Source organism: Cetorhinus maximus, chromosome 15 (genome assembly GCF_964194155.1).
Source record: "Cetorhinus maximus chromosome 15, sCetMax3.hap1.1, whole genome shotgun sequence".
NCBI classification, from domain to species: domain Eukaryota; kingdom Metazoa; phylum Chordata; class Chondrichthyes; order Lamniformes; family Cetorhinidae; genus Cetorhinus; species Cetorhinus maximus.
This window is the reverse complement of record NC_135893.1, coordinates 2,525,765-2,545,593: the sequence shown is the minus strand read 5'-3', so window position 1 is coordinate 2,545,593 and position 19,829 is coordinate 2,525,765.

Below are 19,829 nucleotides of genomic sequence, written 5' to 3'. Positions count from 1 at the left end.
AGAACCACCCAAACACCCAGACCCACCCCAACACCCAGCCCCACCCAAACACCCAGACCCACCCCAACACCCAGACCCACCCAAACACCCAGACCCACCCAAACACCCAGACCCACCCCATCAACACCCAGCCCCACCCAAACACCCAGACCCACCCCAACACCCAGACCCACCCAAACACCCAGACCCACCCCAACACCCAGCCCCACCCCAACACCCAGCGCCACCCCAACACACAGCCCCACCCAAACACCCAGACCCACCCAAACACCCAGACCCACCCCAACACCCAGCCCCACCTCAACACACAGCCCCACCCAAACACCCAGACCCACCCCAACACCCAGCCACACCCCAACACACAGCCCCACCCAAACACCCAGACCCACCCAAACACCCAGCCCCACCCAAACACCCAGACCCACCCCATCAACACCCAGCCCCACCCCAACACCCAGCCCCACCCCAACACCCAGCCCCACCCCAACACCCAGCCACACCCCAACACACAGCCCCACCCAAACACCCAGACCCACCCAAACACCCAGACCTACCCATCAACACCCAGCCCCACCCAAACACCCAGACCCACCCCATCAACACCCAGCCCCACCCAACTGCCCAGCCCCACCCAATCATCCAGCCCCAACCCATCACCCAGCCCCACCCAACTGCCCAGCCCCACCCAATCATCCAGCCCCAACCCATCACCCAGCCCCACCCAAACACCCAGCTCCACCCAAACACCCAGCTCCACCCCAACACCCAGCACCACCCAAACACCCAGCTCCACCCAAACACCCAGCTCCACCCAAACACCCAGCTCCACCCAAACACCCAGACCCACCCAAACACCCAGACCCACCCCAACACCCAGCACCACCCAAACACCCAGCTCCACCCAAACACCCAGCTCCACCCAAACACCCAGCTCCACCCAAACACCCAGACCCACCCAAACACCCAGACCCACCCCAACACCCAGCCCCACCCCAACACCCAGAACCACCCAAACACCCAGACCCACCCCAACACCCAGCCCCACCCAAACACCCAGACCCACCCCAACACCCAGACCCACCCAAACACCCAGCCCCACCCAAACACCCAGACCCACCCCATCAACACCCAGCCCCACCCAAACACCCAGACCCACCCCAACACCCAGACCCACCCAAACACCCAGACCCACCCCAACACCCAGCCCCACCCCAACACCCAGCGCCACCCCAACACACAGCCCCACCCAAACACCCAGACCCACCCAAACACCCAGACCCACCCCAACACCCAGCCCCACCTCAACACACAGCCCCACCCAAACACCCAGACCCACCCCAACACCCAGCCACACCCCAACACACAGCCCCACCCAAACACCCAGACCCACCCAAACACCCAGCCCCACCCAAACACCCAGACCCACCCCATCAACACCCAGCCCCACCCCAACACCCAGCCCCACCCCAACACCCAGCCCCACCCCAACACCCAGCCACACCCCAACACACAGCCCCACCCAAACACCCAGACCCACCCAAACACCCAGACCTACCCATCAACACCCAGCCCCACCCAAACACCCAGACCCACCCCATCAACACCCAGCCCCACCCAACTGCCCAGCCCCACCCAATCATCCAGCCCCAACCCATCACCCAGCCCCACCCAACTGCCCAGCCCCACCCAATCATCCAGCCCCAACCCATCACCCAGCCCCACCCAAACACCCAGCTCCACCCAAACACCCAGCTCCACCCCAACACCCAGCACCACCCAAACACCCAGCTCCACCCAAACACCCAGCTCCACCCAAACACCCAGCTCCACCCAAACACCCAGACCCACCCAAACACCCAGACCCACCCCAACACCCAGCACCACCCAAACACCCAGCTCCACCCAAACACCCAGCTCCACCCAAACACCCAGCTCCACCCAAACACCCAGACCCACCCAAACACCCAGACCCACCCCAACACCCAGCACCACCCAAACACCCAGCACCACCCAAACACCCAGACCCACCCCAACACACAGACCCACCCCATCAACACACAGCCCCACCCAAACACCCAGCCCCACCCCAACACCCAGCTCCACCCAAACACCCAGCTCCACCCCAACACCCAGCACCACCCAAACACCCAGCACCACCCAAACACCCAGACCCACCCCAACACCCCAACACCCAGCCCCACCCAAACACCCAGCTCCACCCAAACACCCAGACCCACCCAAACACCCAGACCCACCCAAACACCCAGCTCCACGCAAACACCCAGACCCACCCAAACACCCAGCCCCACCCCAACACCCAGCTCCACCCCAACACCCAGCTGCACCCCAACACCCAGCACCACCCAAACACCCAGCTCCACCCAAACACCCAGCTGCACCCCAACACCCAGCTCCACCCCAACACCCAGCTCCACCCCAACACCCAGCTCCACCCCAACACCCAGCCCCTCCCTAACACCCAGCTCCACCCGAACACCCAGCTGCACCCCAACACCCAGCTCCACCCAAACACCCAGCTCCACCCCAACACCCAGCTCCACCCCAACACCCAGCCCCACCCAAACACCCAGCCCAACCCCAACACCCAGCACCACCCAAACACCCAGCACCACCCAAACACCCAGACCCACCCCAACACCCAGCTCCACCCCAACACCCAGCTCCACCCCAACACCCAGCCCCTCCCTAACACCCAGCCCCACCCAAACACCCAGACCCACCCAAACACCCAGACCCACCCAAACACCCAGACTCACCCCAACACCCAGCCCCACCCAAACACCCAGCCCCACCCAAACACCCAGCCCCACCCAAACACCCAGCCCCACCCCAACACCCAGCTCCACCCCAACACCCAGACCCACCCCAAGGAGGCTGTCCTCCATGAAGTGCCACAGCCTGTACAGGGATTGTCCCCACACTGTTGCCACCAGTCTGCATTGCACTCTAGCCAACTGAGCTAACTGACCCCCACAAATATTGGAAAGACCGAAGCCTTGGGCGGAATCTTCCAGTCTCAGTGGTGTCTCAGTTGCTGCCTGAAAAATCAGTGAGACACCCGTGCTGACTCAGAGGGGGAAGGTCCGCTGTATCTTCTGCCCATCAGGCAGTTAAATGGACAGCCGCGGGCCATCCTCTTAGCTGAGGACCCCGAAAGACGACGTACTGCCCACCAAGAGCTGCCGGCTAACCTGAGGCCTGCAGCTCCTGCACTCGGCAGCACCATGGAGGAGGCTGGAGCCGCTGCTAGGGTAGCACCCCCTGGAGTCCCAGGATTGTGCAATGACCCAGGAAAAAGGTACGTGCTGTTGGGGGAGGTGGGGGAGGGGGGAAGAGCGGTGTCTCCTGGGGTGGGGGTTGCATGGGTTTACATTTACGTTACAATCGTGCTACCCCTTCTCCCCACCTCCCCTCAAATCTCTGACTTTATAAATTCAGGCGGCCCAGAGGCTTGACAATTCTTCCAGATCTCGTTCTGGTCCACCCTGATCTTTGTGGGGTATCTCTCTCTCTGTCGTCTGGATGTTCCTCATCAATGGCCTCACTTTGCAGTTTGGCTTTTATTATGACATTGTATTCTTCTGTGTGTTCCCGTTCCTCGCTGAGGTGTGCTCTGGTGAGCTGATGGTCACAAGTTCCTTTCTCCAGCATTGTCTTGCAGCCTTGCGCGTTGGCTGGAGGTTCCAGTGTCTGTGCCGCGCAGTTTACAGTCAGTGTGACAGCAACTGTTAGAGCCTGAGGTTGGGGCTCGTTCCTCTGTTGCCGGTCATTTTCCTGTGTATCTTCCACTCGAGGTACAGTGGGAATTATCTGAAGGATTGGCTGGTCTGACCAAAGAGGAGCTTCTGCCGCCTGCAGAGAAACTGGACAAACCGGCTCTGCGGAAAGTGAAGAGCTGAAGTCCCAGCTGAGAGTCTCTTTCCTGAAGGGCCTCTTGGGAACTTGCAGTTCCAGGTAGTTGACGACAGAGGTTGTCTTGACGTCTTCTGCTGTGTTAAGTAGGTTAAGGGCAACACAGGCATCTTTGCTCAACAGAGAAAAAGATTGGTTTCAGATGATGTACATGACTTTGAATATCTGCTTGTCACCATACCTCAGTTATTCAAGGATCATGCCTATATCCAGAAGTGGAATTCCTCCACGCCCTTACAGTGCCGTGTCTGTTGTTCGTAGCCAGAGGTCCTTCAGCCACGGTTCCTTACCCAAGAGGACCATCACACTGGCTCCCGTGTCCAATTTGAGGTTGGTGATGTGACCATTTACTGAGGTGTCCGCACTCCATAAAGAGAATCCAGGAGCCTGGACCTTCACCCAAGAAGCACCTCCTGGTGTGGTACCTCAATCTCATGGGCTGTCTTGGGATCCTCTGCCCGTCTGGGGGTCTTAGCTTTTCATAGCTTTCCAAAGTGTCCCAGCCGGTTGGAGTTGAAACACTGCACAGAGATTGTTGGACATTGCTCTCGCCTGTGAGGTCATTTGGCTCCACAGCACTGACATGGTCTCCCACCCGCTTGTGGTCGGTTTGGGTATTGCCTTCCTTTCTGCCCCTTTGTTGTTTTACTAGCTGCACAGTTGGGGTTGCTCTGTGCCATGGCTTACTCTCGCCCCATAAAATGCTTCAGTGCTGTTGGCAGATTTCAGACTGTCTGACTATTTGGATGGTCTTTTCTAGAGACAGATCTTCCCTGGCCTGTAGTAAGTCTGAAAGGGCAACAATAGCCACTCTGACAACCATTCTGTCCCTTATGTGTTCTGAGTTAAAGTCACCCAGGTCATAGCCTTCAGCCAATCTGTATAATTCATTTATAAGAGTCAACCGATTCTCCAGGCTGTTGGGTATGTTTGTTGAATTTTGCTCTCTCTAAAATTTTGTTGCTTCTTTGATTAAAATATTTATTGAAATTTCAGAACTTCTTCAAATTTATTTGAAGATTTGTTTATTCCTGGCCTCGCAATAATATCATCGGCTATCGGACCTACTGAATAAAGTAGTGTATTCACTTGTTCAGCTTCTGTCTTTTTATCTAATTCTGAAGCTATCACATACCTCAAGAATATTTTCTACCAAAGTCCCCAGTTTTGTGTTTGGCCTGGCCCTTGGACCAGTCCAAATTGGTCTGGTAATGTTGATTTGTTGTCCATTGCTTTAAAATTCGGGTGAGTACAGCTTTAAATGCTGTGCAGGTTTTAAAGGTGGCTTCGCATTAACAATTTTTCAAAGAGTCTTCCCGCTCTTGTCATGTTTTGGTGGGTTCCCGTGGCGATGGTGGTCCCGACCTCTGTCATTAGCAGCAATTCGCTCAATCAACAATTCTGGGCCTTCCCTGTGATATTGGAGGATTTTCAGGTTGTTTTAAAGTGGGTTCCCAGCTTTGGCTGAGGTTTTTAAACCTTCTGATTCATTTTTGTTTCTTTTCTTACAATGAGCTTGGCTGCCACATGGTCTGGAGCTGATTCTGAATCCAGACTGGCTGTGGTGCTTTTGGAAACGGGCTGCTCTGACTTCTTTTACAGCACTGAAGCTTTTTAAACTAGTCCTGGCTTAGAGCTGAATTTTTATGCTCACCCCAGCTGGGTCCTTTGACTCTGCACTCTGTGGGCATTCACAATGGACCTCCACACGATCTTGTGGAGTCCTCAGCTGCACAGTGGAGTTTTTTTTCTTCTACCTTTCTGTTCTTAATCCTGCAATGGAGCTTCTCTCAGGTGACCTCCCTCTGCGTCTTCACTTCAGGTGCTTTCAGTCAGGTCAGAATGCTGCTCCTTTATTTTTCAGCTTTGAATTTCTGCTCCGGCTTCTCTGATGTCCTGGGTTTTTCCATTCGCTGCCACCATGTTGTATGTTGTATGTTCAGTAGGTCTCACAAAGAGGTTCTGAGTCTTGTCTGGTTGAACGTTAAGGCCGGGATTTTCTGTGCCTGCCCGCGTCGGGTGTGTTCGGTGACGTGCGCAGACAATATGGCGCGGTGGGTTTCACGGCCGCTATGACCAGCCTGGCTGACACCAGCTGACTCAGGTTAGACTCTGGGTTGCTTCTTCTGGTCAGACCTAGGCCGGGATTTTCCCTGCCCACTGGCGCTGGGCATGTATTGTGGCGTGAGTGAACAATATGGCGAGAAGGCCAAAAATCAGTTTCAGAACATTGACAGCTTGCGAATATCTGCTCAGCCTGTCGATGTCGGGCCGCGTTCTGGAAGCACTGAGAAGTGTGCGTGCACCTGGACTTTAAATATGGCGCCCAGCGTGATGAAGTAGTGAGGTGATGGTGTGGCGGGCGAGTGAGAGCCTGCCCGCCATCGAAATGGCATGTTTTCCAGGAATGCATAACTAATGCGGCAGGTCTGGGATGATATGACAGGAAAACCCACCATTGCGGCTGACGGGTAAAATATCGTTTTACCTGCCCGCTACCACACTTAGTGCAAATCTGGGACGATTCCACCCTAAGTGTTTATTGGTAACACATGTATACCGGGTATAGCCCAGGCTGTGAGCTAATTCCATACTTGCTTCGACACAGGTCTCTGTCCAGTCCACAATTGACCCTAGTCTTAGGTCATGTGTCTCTTTACATCACACTGTGGACGGTACTGTATCCCAGTCCCATATTAACCCTTGCTATGCCAGATACCTTTGTAATACATCCCAGTCTTGGTTTTGCAATTTATTAAACCCTTAATGTATTTTGGTATCACTCTTCACATTTCCCCCGCAAATGCAGCCTGCAGGCTCTTTTCCGGTTTTTAGGGTAAGACGAGGCCCACCTCCACCAGCGTATAAACAAAGTAAAAGCAGCTTTCAAAGTAAAACATGTAGGGGTTGTGATTGACACACAGACAAGCCAATGGTTCACTACATATATCAGAGTTGGATAAAACTGTAAATGTCCTAAATGTGGTCATCTTAATGTTTTCCTCTTAACTACGCATATTTCCTTGCACTCCAATCCACCCTCTGTTTTATTTCTGAATCCTGACCATTCGGTAGGTGTATTGGAATATCATTCCTTTTCAAGACGTACCTTAAAGCCAGTGAAATCTTCCCACAGGCCCAGGGTTGCCAACCCTCCAGGATTGTCCTGGAGTCTCCAGGAATTGAAGATCAATCTCCAGGACGCTGCTGTGTGCAAACCCTGGAGAAAAATCATCGGGACATTAAAAAAGATTGCATTTTTTGTCGTTTTCTTTGTACATTCCTCTTTACCAGATATAAAAATATTGAAAATTGGAAAGAAAGGCAGTTTGGCTGACAGTCAAGCATTATCCAATTGGGTAATGAGTCTTTTTGCTTTCCAATCTGCTTAGGAAGGCAGCGCGTCACAAGGATGCATGTGTTGGCCGACTAATGGCTGGAGCGTGGGGGCAAGTGATGTGATGAGACCTCTAGGAATACATTTAATCCCAGTTGGCAACCCTACCTGGGCCTGTCATTTAAATATATACAGATAAAAACTATGTACTTTGGTGCAACTAAATGCTGAACTACCTGAGGTGAGGAACTGTTGCTTGATTTTGAATATGCTACAAATCCAACTGGATCGAAATGCCATTATTTACCAATTTGAGAATCTGCCTTAAAACAAGGTACAAATTGCGAAATTGACCCAAGTTGCCATTTCACGACTTTAACCAAAATGGCAGTGACACCGGCAAAGGAAGTTCACCTTTTTAACATTTAAAAGGAAATGTGAGGCACATCCATAAACACAACGTTTCTGCTTTAAGTCTCAGTTCCAAGTGAAGTGAAGTCACACAGACAGACACTCCAGATGTTCAGCTGGAGTTGGTATGCACACTGATGTTTTTAAAGAACATCTGGTGATTGTAAATTCTTCCGATCTAACAGGGTACAAGAGTAGGTCAGAGGCTGGGAATTCTGCACCAAGTAACTCACCTCCTGACTCCCCAAAGTGCACATCCCAAGAACGAATAAAAAACTGAATAAACAAGTCACTGAATCACCAACAATTAATAAATCAGTAATGGGGTTGTTTTCAAGTATTTACAGTTAACTCCAGAGAATTCATTAACTTTTGCAATGAAAATCAAACTAACCAAGAATTTGACCTAAACAGTGTAAAAAAACACAGCAAAGTTATTGCTGAATAAATTCAAATAATCTGAATTAAGCAACATTGAATTAAAAGGAATAAGCTTTTTATTTATTAATCGTTCACAGGATGTAGGTGTTGCTGGCTGGGCCAGCATTTATTGCCCATCCTTAATTGCCCTTGAGAAGGTGGGGGTGAGCTGCCTTCTTGAACCGCTGCAGTCCCTCTGGTGTAGGTACACCCACAGTGCTGTTAGGGAAGGAGTTCCAGGATTTTGGCCCAGTGACAATGAAGTAACGGCCGATATATTTCCAAGTCAGGGTGGTGAGTGAATTGGAGGGGAACTTCCAGATGATGATGTTCCCGCTTGTCTGCTGCCCTTGTTCTTCGTGGCGAGTTTGGAAGGTGATGTCGAAGGAGCCTTGGTGACTTCCTGCAGTGCATCTTGCAGATGGTACACACACTGCTGCTACCGTGCGTTGTGTTGGAGGGAGTGAATGTTTAACTGTATTACGTTTTGATACTTTGGGCCAGTGCAAACCAAGAACAGGGAATGATCCCGGAGTCTGAACGTGTTGTCCTGAGGTATGTCCAATATTGAAATGAGTCAATGAAGAGGTTTTGAATTTGTGTCTGCTGCATTGCCAGTCGTAGCTCTCAGCTAGTTTACTGAAGGCTTATGATTGGGAATAGGGGCAACTGGGTTCTGCAGATTCAAGCTGCAAATGTAACAGTATTGTTCTTTAAGTTTAAAGCAGGATGGTGTTAATTGAGTTAAAAACAGAAAATGCTGACGGGGGCAGTGGTGGGGGGGTGTGGGGGGTCATTGAGGGGGGTGGTTGTGGTGGGGGGCAGGGTGGTGGTGGGTGTTACTGTGGTGAATGAGGCAGTATCAGGACCCACATTTTCACAAGGGCCCTCAAGATGACATTAGACCCCTTATTTGCGAACACAAAGGTTCTCTTTATTACCCACAGTGGGAGGTGCACTTTCGACTTGTAATGAGTGTGTCTTTGTTGCCTGCCATTTTCAGAGGCTTAGATGCCAGTTTAGAGCCCAAAGAATGGGCTTAGCCTCAGTGAATAATTAGGCCATTGCATCTTTCATTACCAGTACACATATAATAACGTTACTTGTTTCCAAAGTCGACCTTCCAAACCCTCTTCCTTTACCTTAAATATGTACATCCTTTACCTAAAACATGATCCTTCAGTGTTGATGCTGCTGATTCTCTCCCTCTCGTTTGGTCAGGTTGGTTTCTTGTGAATTCAATCTGTTCACAATCACTGGCATTACTAATAAGGTTTTCACGATATGCTGGGCAGGTTGAGCTTTGTTCCATGTAAGTTAACAGGCACTCCAAGCACAGGAGCACAGTCAAGAGTTCAGTGACACTTGTGAACCCACCAGGCAGACTTGCTGTGGTCCCTTTGCTGTGCAGCTGTTTTATCTTGAGATAAACAGCTGGGGTGGATTATTGATCCTGTTTTGATTTTCTGATCCACACGACTTTGAAATGATCCTGAGCATACGCTATTGGTGATCTTCAGCACCAATCCACAGCCATTTCACATCTCTGCATCGATACAATGCAAGATTTCACTCTGAATAAAATTAAAATAGAAACAGAAAACCTCACTGCTCCTATTGATTGATTCGCAATAAGTTATCTCTCTGGTATTGTTAAATAAACACACCCACAGCTGGGTTCTGCCCATTCAAGCTGCAAATTTAACAATATTGCTCTTTAAGTTTAAAGCAGGATGGTGTTAATTGAGTTAAAAACAGAAAGTGCTGGAAAACCTCACCAGGTCTGACAGCATCTGTGGAAATAGAAACAGAGTTAACGTTTCGAGTCCGAAGAGAGGAATGTGATGGGTTTTATGCTGTTGAAATGTTGAACCATTAACTCTGTGTCTCTCTCCACAGATGCTGCCAGACCGGCTGTGTTTTTCCAGCATTTTCTGTTTTTTATTTCAGATTTCCAGCATCTGCAGTATTTTGCTTTTATTTTGGTGTTGGGAACTTCTGGGGAACCTTGTCTGTCTGTTTGCCGAGGGTACAATACAAAAGCTCAGGCCTGCTGGTGGTCATGATGTTATGTACAAAGGACTCTATGAGACACTTTGATATAACAGAAGCCACTGTATAGCGGGTTTATGAACGAGATGGGGTTCTTCTCTGCAAAATTTTCCTGATGACTGCTAACTTTTAGGGTGGATCTTTGAAAAACCAGCCCAATGGAACAGAGGAAATAGCAGATGATGTGATGGAAGACAGGAACAGCTGGTGTTCACACTGGTCTTAGTGTTTTTTCAAGGAATGCCCCATTTACCTTAGGAATACAGGAGCCAGCTGTCTGGCTGGGTGGGGGGAGCTTAATTTGGCCAGAGGCCAAAAATCAGTTTCCCGTCGGCGGGATGAATTTCAGGAATAAAGTTCTCGGGACTTTAAAGGTAGGTTAAAGGCAGGTCGAGCTTTCTGATGACCAATGTTGGGAATCCCTTTCGCATGCATTAGCATGTCATGCATACTCATTAAAAGGCCACCTCGCCGCAATTAAGCTCCTCCTCCAAATTAAGTTCCCCGCCAGTCAGAAATGAGAAGTTTCACATTTACAACTGTATGTAAGTGGCGTGCACAGGGTGAGATGGGCCACTTCCATGACTTTGAGGTGAGGAGATGCTGCTTTGGCCTTCCTGGGGACCACTCACAAATCTCAGCTTCTTGACCCATATCATCTCCTCTGCACGTTGCCCTTGAGGTGGCTGTGGTGGGGAAGAGACTGTTGTTCACCTCCTTGTGGATTGTGCCTTTGCAAAGAAGGTCTGGAGAGAGATGCAGTGGTTTCTGTCGAGGTTCATCCCGAGCAGTGTTGTGACACAGGACTCTGTGCTCTACGGGCTGTTCCCAGGGACACACACCAAGACAAACATCAACTGCAGCTGGAGGATCATCAACTCGGTGAAAGACGCTCTTTGGTCTGCCCGAAACTTGTTGGTCTTCCAGCGCAAAGAGTTGTCCCCGACCGAGTGTTGCAGACTGGCACATTCCAAGGTCCAGGACTACGTGCTGAGGGACGCACTATTGCTTGGGGCAGCCGCCACAAAGGCGCAATGGGGAAGGGTCATTGCCTCAGACCTTTCTGCCATAGTGCACCAAGGGGCTGGGAAAGGTATAGACCCCTTGGGCTGTACAGCTCAAAATGAATGTCTGCAGTGAATACTAATTGTATTATAATTGTATTGAAGCACCTCAGAGTGCAATATGATGTATGTCGATAACTCCAACACCCATTGCACTGTCTGACTGTCTGTAATGACCGTATTGAAATGATTGTAATGTTCATTGATTGTATTGAAGCTTCTCGTGATCCATGTGTAAAAGTTGAAGCTGATTGTACTTTTTGTGATGGCGATTTCGAAATGTTTTGTAATGTTCTTCCAGATATTTTATGAATAAAGTACATTTTTCCAAAAAAAAGCTACATGCAGGCTGGACATGGGGGGTAGGGGGAGGGTGGAGTGAAGGCTACATACAGGAGACAAGCAAAGGGGGGAAGTGGGTGGTGGTAGGGTGGAGCAGAGGCCGGATACGGGAGGCAGGCTAAGGGTGGAAGGGGTGATTGCTTCCCGAGAATGGAAGACAGGCTATCTGAGCGGGGAGGGAATATGTGGGTGTAGAGATGTGGGATAGAGGGAAGGGCCTTGTTTCTTGGGTCTCAGGGTCCTGTGGTTGGGTGGGGGGAGTGGGTTTCTGGGTGGTAGAAGGATGGGCCTAGAGGGTGGGGTCAGTGCTGTCTACGGTGGGGTCCTGGGGGTTGAAGTGAGGGTACTGGGCAGCGAAGGGAACAGTCACAGTGAGAGGGGAGTTGGATGGGATAGGGTGACAGGTCCAGGGTGACAGTCAGTGAGCTGAAGGTTTCATGGGAGGGTCACAGAAATGGACGAAACAGGTGGCTCAGATAATTGGGAGGGGACTATGGTGGCATGGGGATGGTAATAGATGTTGGCTCAGAGGGGAGAGAAGGCATGTGGAGGGTGATGGTTACAGGTGCAAGGGTAATGGTGGGGGGCGGTGGGGGGAGTTCAAAAGTGACAGAGGGGAGAGGAATGATTATATTGGGTGGGTCAAGGGTGATGGGGACAAGTTGGTGGGTAACAGGGGGAGGGTAGAAGGTGGTGGAGTGAGTCTTGAATGTCATGTACACCATTTTGGGATCCTCACCTATGTAACACTGTCACTGTAAAACTGCGATGCCTCAGAGTGGGAGCAGGGTCTTTTCAGGCAAGTGGAGTTCATGATTAGCACAATTGGTCGACTAAAGGAACACCCTAATAATCATGGGACAACAGGATGAGAACCATGTTCAGTTGTGTTCTCCTCCCTATGGTGAAACCCACATTGCAACAGTTTTGTTCCTGACTCATGGATCTCATGACATTGAGATCCCAGCAAGATGTGGATCTGCTGTTCATTCTGTGCGATTGGCCACCTCCTGCAGTCAGAGGCGGGGACGAAGGGAGGGAGGGACACAGCCAAGTCTCGATTCCAAATCTCCATCCTCCTGGGTGAATGGTCATGGCTGACAAGGGATCATGTGCTTCCTCTCTCTATGTTGCCAAGGCAATGGTCTCGAGAGTAATGGAGGCAAGCGGAATAGTGACTGAGGGAAGCTTCTCACACCCGACTCTCATCACCCCGTTCAAAGAGCAATGTCTCCATGTGTGGTCATGTATGAACAGCAGGAACACCCATCTCTGGTCCTCCAGGATGTCCTTCACCTGAAAGGGGTGGGGTGGGGATACCATGTCTAGACGGAGGCCAGACACAGCGCTTAGCACTGGCTTGGTGGCTCTGAGATGGAGGGAAACCTGAATGAAATATGCTCAGTAGATTGGTTACTGCAATTTGTTCACTGATCCACTGAGGCCTAGATGATGCAGGGTCAGGCAACCCCGCCTTTCTACTGGCTCTCATCCAGATGAGGAGGATGAGGGCCCAGTGCAGGTTGGCACAGGGCCAGGAGGAGCAACAGTCTGAACAGCAGGAGGCAGCGAGATCAGGCTGCTGGTGGCCAGGGTCCACTGCAATGGGGAGCAATGGCCTGACCATGGGTGTATCACAGGTGGTGCAGCTATCTACAGGGAAACGAAAGGTAATGCCAGAGGCGCCTTCATACGTCCCAGGATGTGCTGCAGACATCTACCAGCTTCTTCACGATGAGCTGCAGCTGCAAGGACTTGGAGACAATCCCATTCTGATGGCATTAAAGGTCACCACCACCTTAAACTTCTTTACCAGGGCTCCATGGGGAGAGCTTTGCAGCATCTCATAGCCAGTGATCCACAAGTGCATCTGAGAGGCGACAGGTTCCCTGTTCAGGAGAGCGCACCAATTTGTCTAATTCCGTCTGGATCCTGAAAGCCAGGCTGCAAGATGGTTGGGATTTGCAGCAATCTCAGGTTTCCTGCAAGTGCAGGGTGCAATCGACTGCACACATGTGGCCTTGAGAGCTCCCTGGCAATAGCCAGTCACATTCATCAATAGGAAAGATTTCCACTCTTTGAACGTGCAGCTGATATGTGATCACAGAAGGTAAATCCTGCATGTTTGTGCTCAGTTCCCAGGGAGCTCTCACGACACCTACATTCTGACCCACTCCCAGGTGCCCCAGGTTTTTGAAGGACCTCGGTGATTGTAGCGTTGGCTCCTTGGGAGTAAGGGATACCCCCAGAAGACATGGCCAGTTCACCGCCTGCAGACTGCTGCTGAGGAGAGCTATAATGCTGCACAAGCCTCCACCAGGTCTACGACTGAGCAGACCATAGGCCTCTCAAAGATGAGGTTCAGAGGTTTGGAGCACTATGGCGGGACTCTCCGATACCCCCCACAGAGAGTATCCTAGATCATCGTTGTCTGCTGCACCCTGAAAAACCTGGCACTCCCTCTTGGCTGAGGGAGACATGGAGGAGAGAGATGTCTCCTCCGACGATTAGGATGGTGAAGGGGATGGTGCAGATGATGGTCAGGATGTCACTGAGCCACATACAGAGGCGATTACAAGGGTATGAAACTGCAGACAGGCCCATGACTATCTGGTAGCTAACAGATTCCAGGCAGAGTAAGCTGCCCAGACATTCCTTTTGCTATTTGGTTTTCTACTCTCTGCTGGCTGGAAATCTCCAGCTACCTTTTGTTTACAGACATTATACTTTGTTCAAATGTACCTTGTTACATTGGAGTGAATTAAATTGCGCTACTTACCGTCTGCCCTGCTGGTGGTTTGATCCTTTGCATGAGCCAAACTGTGCAAATATACAGAGCCCTTGCACTGAATGCGCACATCAGGACTTGCACAGCACGCCATTCTCCCACCACCTCGGGCAGAATTGTGATTTTACCCGTGTCCTCACAAAGTCCGTGTCATGGCAACTTGGAAACTATTTCAAATCTAACCTCAGCAGGGATGTACTCCTGTCACCCTCACACCTGCTCCCAGTGGGGACTGACCGTACAGGGAACTCTTTCAGGTAGAACCAGATCGATGAGTCCACAGGGGGGAGCAGCATGAGAACGTCACTGGGCCCCTCGAGATCGCTCCTCCATGCAGATTGTTCAGGGACGGTCGTGTTCCTGTCACCCGATCAACACTCGCTCATCGTACCAAAAACTTTGAAGTTACCTTGGAGTCCACTCACTGAGAGTGCCTCAGCTGCACTCTGGGTTACCGAGTAACAACCACTCCGGACCCTCCAATCACAGAGACTCCCAGAATTCTCAGTGCTCCATGACCTTAGCATTAGTGTGAGACTGTGATCTATCATTGTGGACATCCCGGCCAAAGTTAACATCTTTCCCGCATGGACCCTGCGAAGCCCTGTTAGAGCAGCTGATTCTCCACATGGATAGTCTCACAGTCCTTGGTACAGTCCAGCACACAGGCCCATTCTACTCTCTCTCTCCTCATGGACAAAGACTCCGGGCCTTCGATGATTTCCGATGTGCTTTGGTTGCAGCCCCTTTACGTGGGGTCCACTGCCCCTGATAAGGGGACGAGCAGGACTAACAAATCCCCATGTGACGTCTGACAAAGGCTTCAGCCCATTGCACACACACCTCTTTAATCCTACACTCAATCTCTCTTGGAATCAAAGTTAACTTGCCCGTTGCCTCCTTACTTGTAGCTTTCACCTGAATGTTAGCTCAAAATGAGAAATCACCAAGGAAAACCATTCATGATTGGATGTGCCCACCACAGCTTCCTCCACATGTGTAGGGCAGCCTCTGGTTTTCTACTGTTAAGAAGACAGTGTAGAGCTTCACTCTCTCAGCCCTGAAACTGCATCTACAGTGCTCCTTGTTACTCACATAGCGGATTTAACTCCCCTCGGGTATCCTGGCATCCACCCACATCTCACATCAGGGTAACAGCAGGAGCTGTAATGACGTTGCTGATCACATTTTCAGAGATCGGAACATGGTGAGCTGCAGCTAATGGCTCACACGATGTGTGCCCAGGCCGCACACTCACAAATGGTGCCAGTGCTAAATCATGTTCATGTGGGATTATTGAGTAATCATTATGCTGATAATGTGAGAGAAGTGAATCCATAGGAGTTCATACGACCATACAAACAAGGAGCAGGAGTAGGCCATTCAGCCCCTCGAGCCTGCTCCACCATTTAATAAGATCATGGCTGATCTGAGAGTAACCTGAAATCTGCATCCCGCCTACCCCAATAACCTATCACCCACTTGCTTACCCAGAATCTATCCACCTCTGCCTCAAAAATATTCAAAGACTCTGCTTCCACCACCTTTTCAGAAAGAGACTTCCAAAGACTCACGACCCTCAGAGAAAAAATTTCGCCTCATCTCTGTTTTAACTGGGCAACCTCTTATTTTTAAACAGTGACCCCTAGTTCTAGAGTCTTAGTGCATGAATCACAAAATTCTAGTCTGCAGGCACAGCAGGTAATTAGCAAAGCTAATAGAATGTTATCATTTATTGTGAGGGGAATTGATTACAAAAGTAGGGAGGTTATGCTTCAGTTGTACAGGGCATTGGTGAGACCACATCTGGACCATTGTGTCTCCTTATTTAAAGAAAGATGTAAATGCATTAGAAGCAGTTCAGAGAAGGTTTACTCGACTAATATCAGGTAATATGAGGAAAGGTTGGACAGGTTATTCTTGTATCCACTGGAGTTTAGAAGAGTAAGAGGCGACTTAATTGAAACCTTCAAGATCCTGAGGGGTTTTGACAGGGTGGATGTGGAGAGGATGTTTCCTCTTGTGGGAGAATCTAGAACGAGTCCACCTGTCCTGCAGACAGAAAGGAGGATTGAGGGTCATCCCAATGGGTGAAAGAGCAGTTTGGGAGTGTGCCTGCCTATAGCAGCTGCTGAACCTCCCCAGTCAACGATTAACAGGCAGGATGTCCTGTAACTGATAGAAGATTGAGAGCAGGAAGCGGCCGGTACACATTCAGTGCACACGCCCCATCTGCTGCTGAGTCCCGCAGCCCAAGCTCCTGTCTGACATCCCCAAGCACTCGCACTCTTACACTGCCTGGTGCCCTTATGAGTGTCACTTTGCAGTGAGTAGGCGATGCCACTTACCCTGGCGGGGTGCAGCAGATCATTCATCCCCTGATGAGTCCTGGTGGGTCCTACGAGTGCCAACCTCCACTGCGACCTCCGTCCAGGCCGCCAGATGGCAGGGTCTCCTGCTGCCATCCCTGGGAAGCAGCACCTCCCTCCTTTCCTAGATGGCCGGGCCTTCAGCTCACCCAACATGGACCCAACATGGCCCTCAACCGTGTCTGGCCCATCTCCCGCGCATCCGCCCTCACGCCTTCTCCTCCCTCCCAGAAACATGATAGCATCCCCCTTGTCCTCACTCATCACCCCACCAGCCTCCGCATACAAAGTATCATCCTCCGCCATTTCCGCCAACTCCAGCATGATGCGACCACCAAACGCATCTTCCCTTCACCCCCCCGGCGGCATTCCGTAGGGATCGTTCCCTCCGGGACACCCTGGTCCACTCCTCCATCACCCCCTACTCCTCAACCCCCTCCTACGGCACCTCCCCATGCAAACGCAAAATATGCAACACCTGCCCCTTCACTTCCTCTCTCCTCATCATCCAAGGGCCCAAACACTCCTTTCAAGTGAAGCAGCATTTCATTTGCATTTCCCCTAACTTAGTCAACTGCATTCGTTGCTCCCAATGCGGTCTCCTCTACATTGGAGAGACCAAACGCAAACTGGGCGACCGCTTTGCAGAACACCTTCAGTCTGTCCGCAAGAAAGACCCAAACCTCCCTGTTGCTTGCCATTTCAACACTCCACCCTGCTCTCTTGCCCACATGTCTGTCCTTGGCTTGCTGCATTGTTCCAGTGAAGCTCAACGCAAACTGGAGGAACAGCACCTCATCTTCCGACTAGGCACTTTACAGCCTTCCGGACTGAATATTGAATTCAACAACTTTAGATCTTGAACTCCCTCGTCCATCCCCACCCCCTTTCCGTTTCTTCCCCCTCCCTTTTGTTTTTTCCAATAATTTATATAGATTTTTCTTTTCCCACCTATTTCCATTATTTTTAAATCTATACCTGTAATACCCTGTCAGTCTTTCCACCCCACCCCCACTAGAGCTGTACCTTGAGTGTCCTGCCATCCATTCTTAATTAGCACATTCTCTTAGATAATATCACCACCTTCAACACCTCTTTGTTCCTTTATCTGTGACATCTTTTGATTATCTGCTCCTATCACTGTTTGCTTGTCCCTACAACCACCACCCCCACCGACTTCTCTCCCCCCCACCCCCCTCCCACCACCCCCCCCCCCCCCCCCCCCCCACCCCCCCACCTTAAACCAGCTTATATTTCACCCCTCTCATAATTTTACTCAGTTCTGTTGGAGGGTCATGAGGACTCGAAACGTCAACTTTGTTCTTCTCCGCCGATGCTGCCAGACCTGCTGAGTTTTTCCGGGTAATTCTGTTTTTGTTATGGACCCACTTTACACCAGCAGTCCCAGGGTAAAAAGGAAGAAGAGAAAATCAGCTGACATTTGCCTTGCTAGTTGTAGAGGTAATGAAGTTTACTGTAGCGCACGATCATGCGAACATGTGAATTATAAGCAGGAGTAGGCCATTCGGCCTCTCGAACCTGCTCCCCCATTCAATAAGATTTTAACCTCAACTCCACATTCCCACCTACGCCCGATAACCTTTCACCCCCTTGCTTATCAAGAATCTATCCAGTTCTGCCTCAAAAATATTCAAAAACTGCTTCCACCACCTATTCAGGAGTTCCAAAGATTCACCACCCTTTGAGAGAAAAAATTTCCCCTCATCTCTGTCTTAAATGGGCAACCCCTTATTTTTAAACAGTGACCCCTAGTTCTAGATTCCCTCACAAGAGGAAACATCCTCTCCACATCCACCCTGTCAAGACCCTTCAGGATCTTAAAGGTTTCAATTAAGTTGCCTCTTACTCTTCTAAACTCCAGTGGATACAAGCCTAACCTGTCCAGCCTTTCCTCATAAGATAACCTGCCCATTCCTGGTGTTAGTCTGGTAAACCTTCTCTGAACTGCTTCCAATGCATTTACATCCTTCCTTAAAAAAGGAAACCAATAATGTACCTCTGACTGAGAGAGGTTAATTGCAAAAAGAGCAAGGAACTGAACTGTAAACCTCTGGTCTATAGTAGTGCAGTATAGTGTTACTCACTAACTTGTGTTGAAGACCATAATAAAGAGCAATGTCTTGTTGAAGGGTCACTCTGTGGATGTCTGCGACACACTGCATTAATTGCCACTGGTGTTTATGAATCACCTCACTGTGAACTCTTCATTTCATAGTGAGGGGATTTGCAAACACTAATCCATGCCCACTAATCTATGGGAGATTACACAGTGGAACCAGACATGGATCCAGGAAGAGATTTAAAAATAAACTTCCAATATAGTTTTATTAAATTGCTCTATTTAGTATTTGATGAAATAACCATTCCACCTCATAGCATTTCCCAGTGTTTGCTTTTGTTGCTGGAGATCGATGGATGAGAGGGGATGAAAGAGAACTGAATCCCAGGCTTTACATGAGTTGGCCATGAATGAAATGTCACATAGAGGGTGACAAGTTAGGAAGGAAGGGCTGGAAATTTCTCCCGGGTCATATTAAAATTGTTCCCGGTTTTACCAAGTGATGTCTTCACCCACCAGGATAAACAACTGCCCAAGAGAAACACGACTGAGTATTTTCGAGTCTATTGCCTTGTCAGGTGTTGTGCCTGTCCAACGTTTTCAGCTTTCAGCCAAGTAACCATAGGTTCAATGCCTGTTTTACATTCGTTCTTTGATCAGCTTGGCTCCAATCAGATAAGGTCTAAGTTGCCATATTTGTCCTGCAGAAGTTGATTGCTCCAGACAGCTGCTGTTAATATGGTGTGCAGAGAAGGAGTGCTTTATTCATTCAGGAAACTATGTGTGTAATGCTTTCAAATACTTAAGAAAAGGATTTCAATCTTTTTAGTAACCATAGAAGCCTTCAGGTTATCTCTGCAAGTAAGGTTAGGATTAGGGTTAGGGTTTAACTAGGAAATGCTCATTTCACAAACAAGACAGTTTCATTAACCTAATGACCAGGCCTCTGGACTGACATCTGGGATCCTTCACTCACAGAGGAGTACAACATTAATTAAATCATCTGCTTCTGAAGGACCCAATTAAAGTCTGT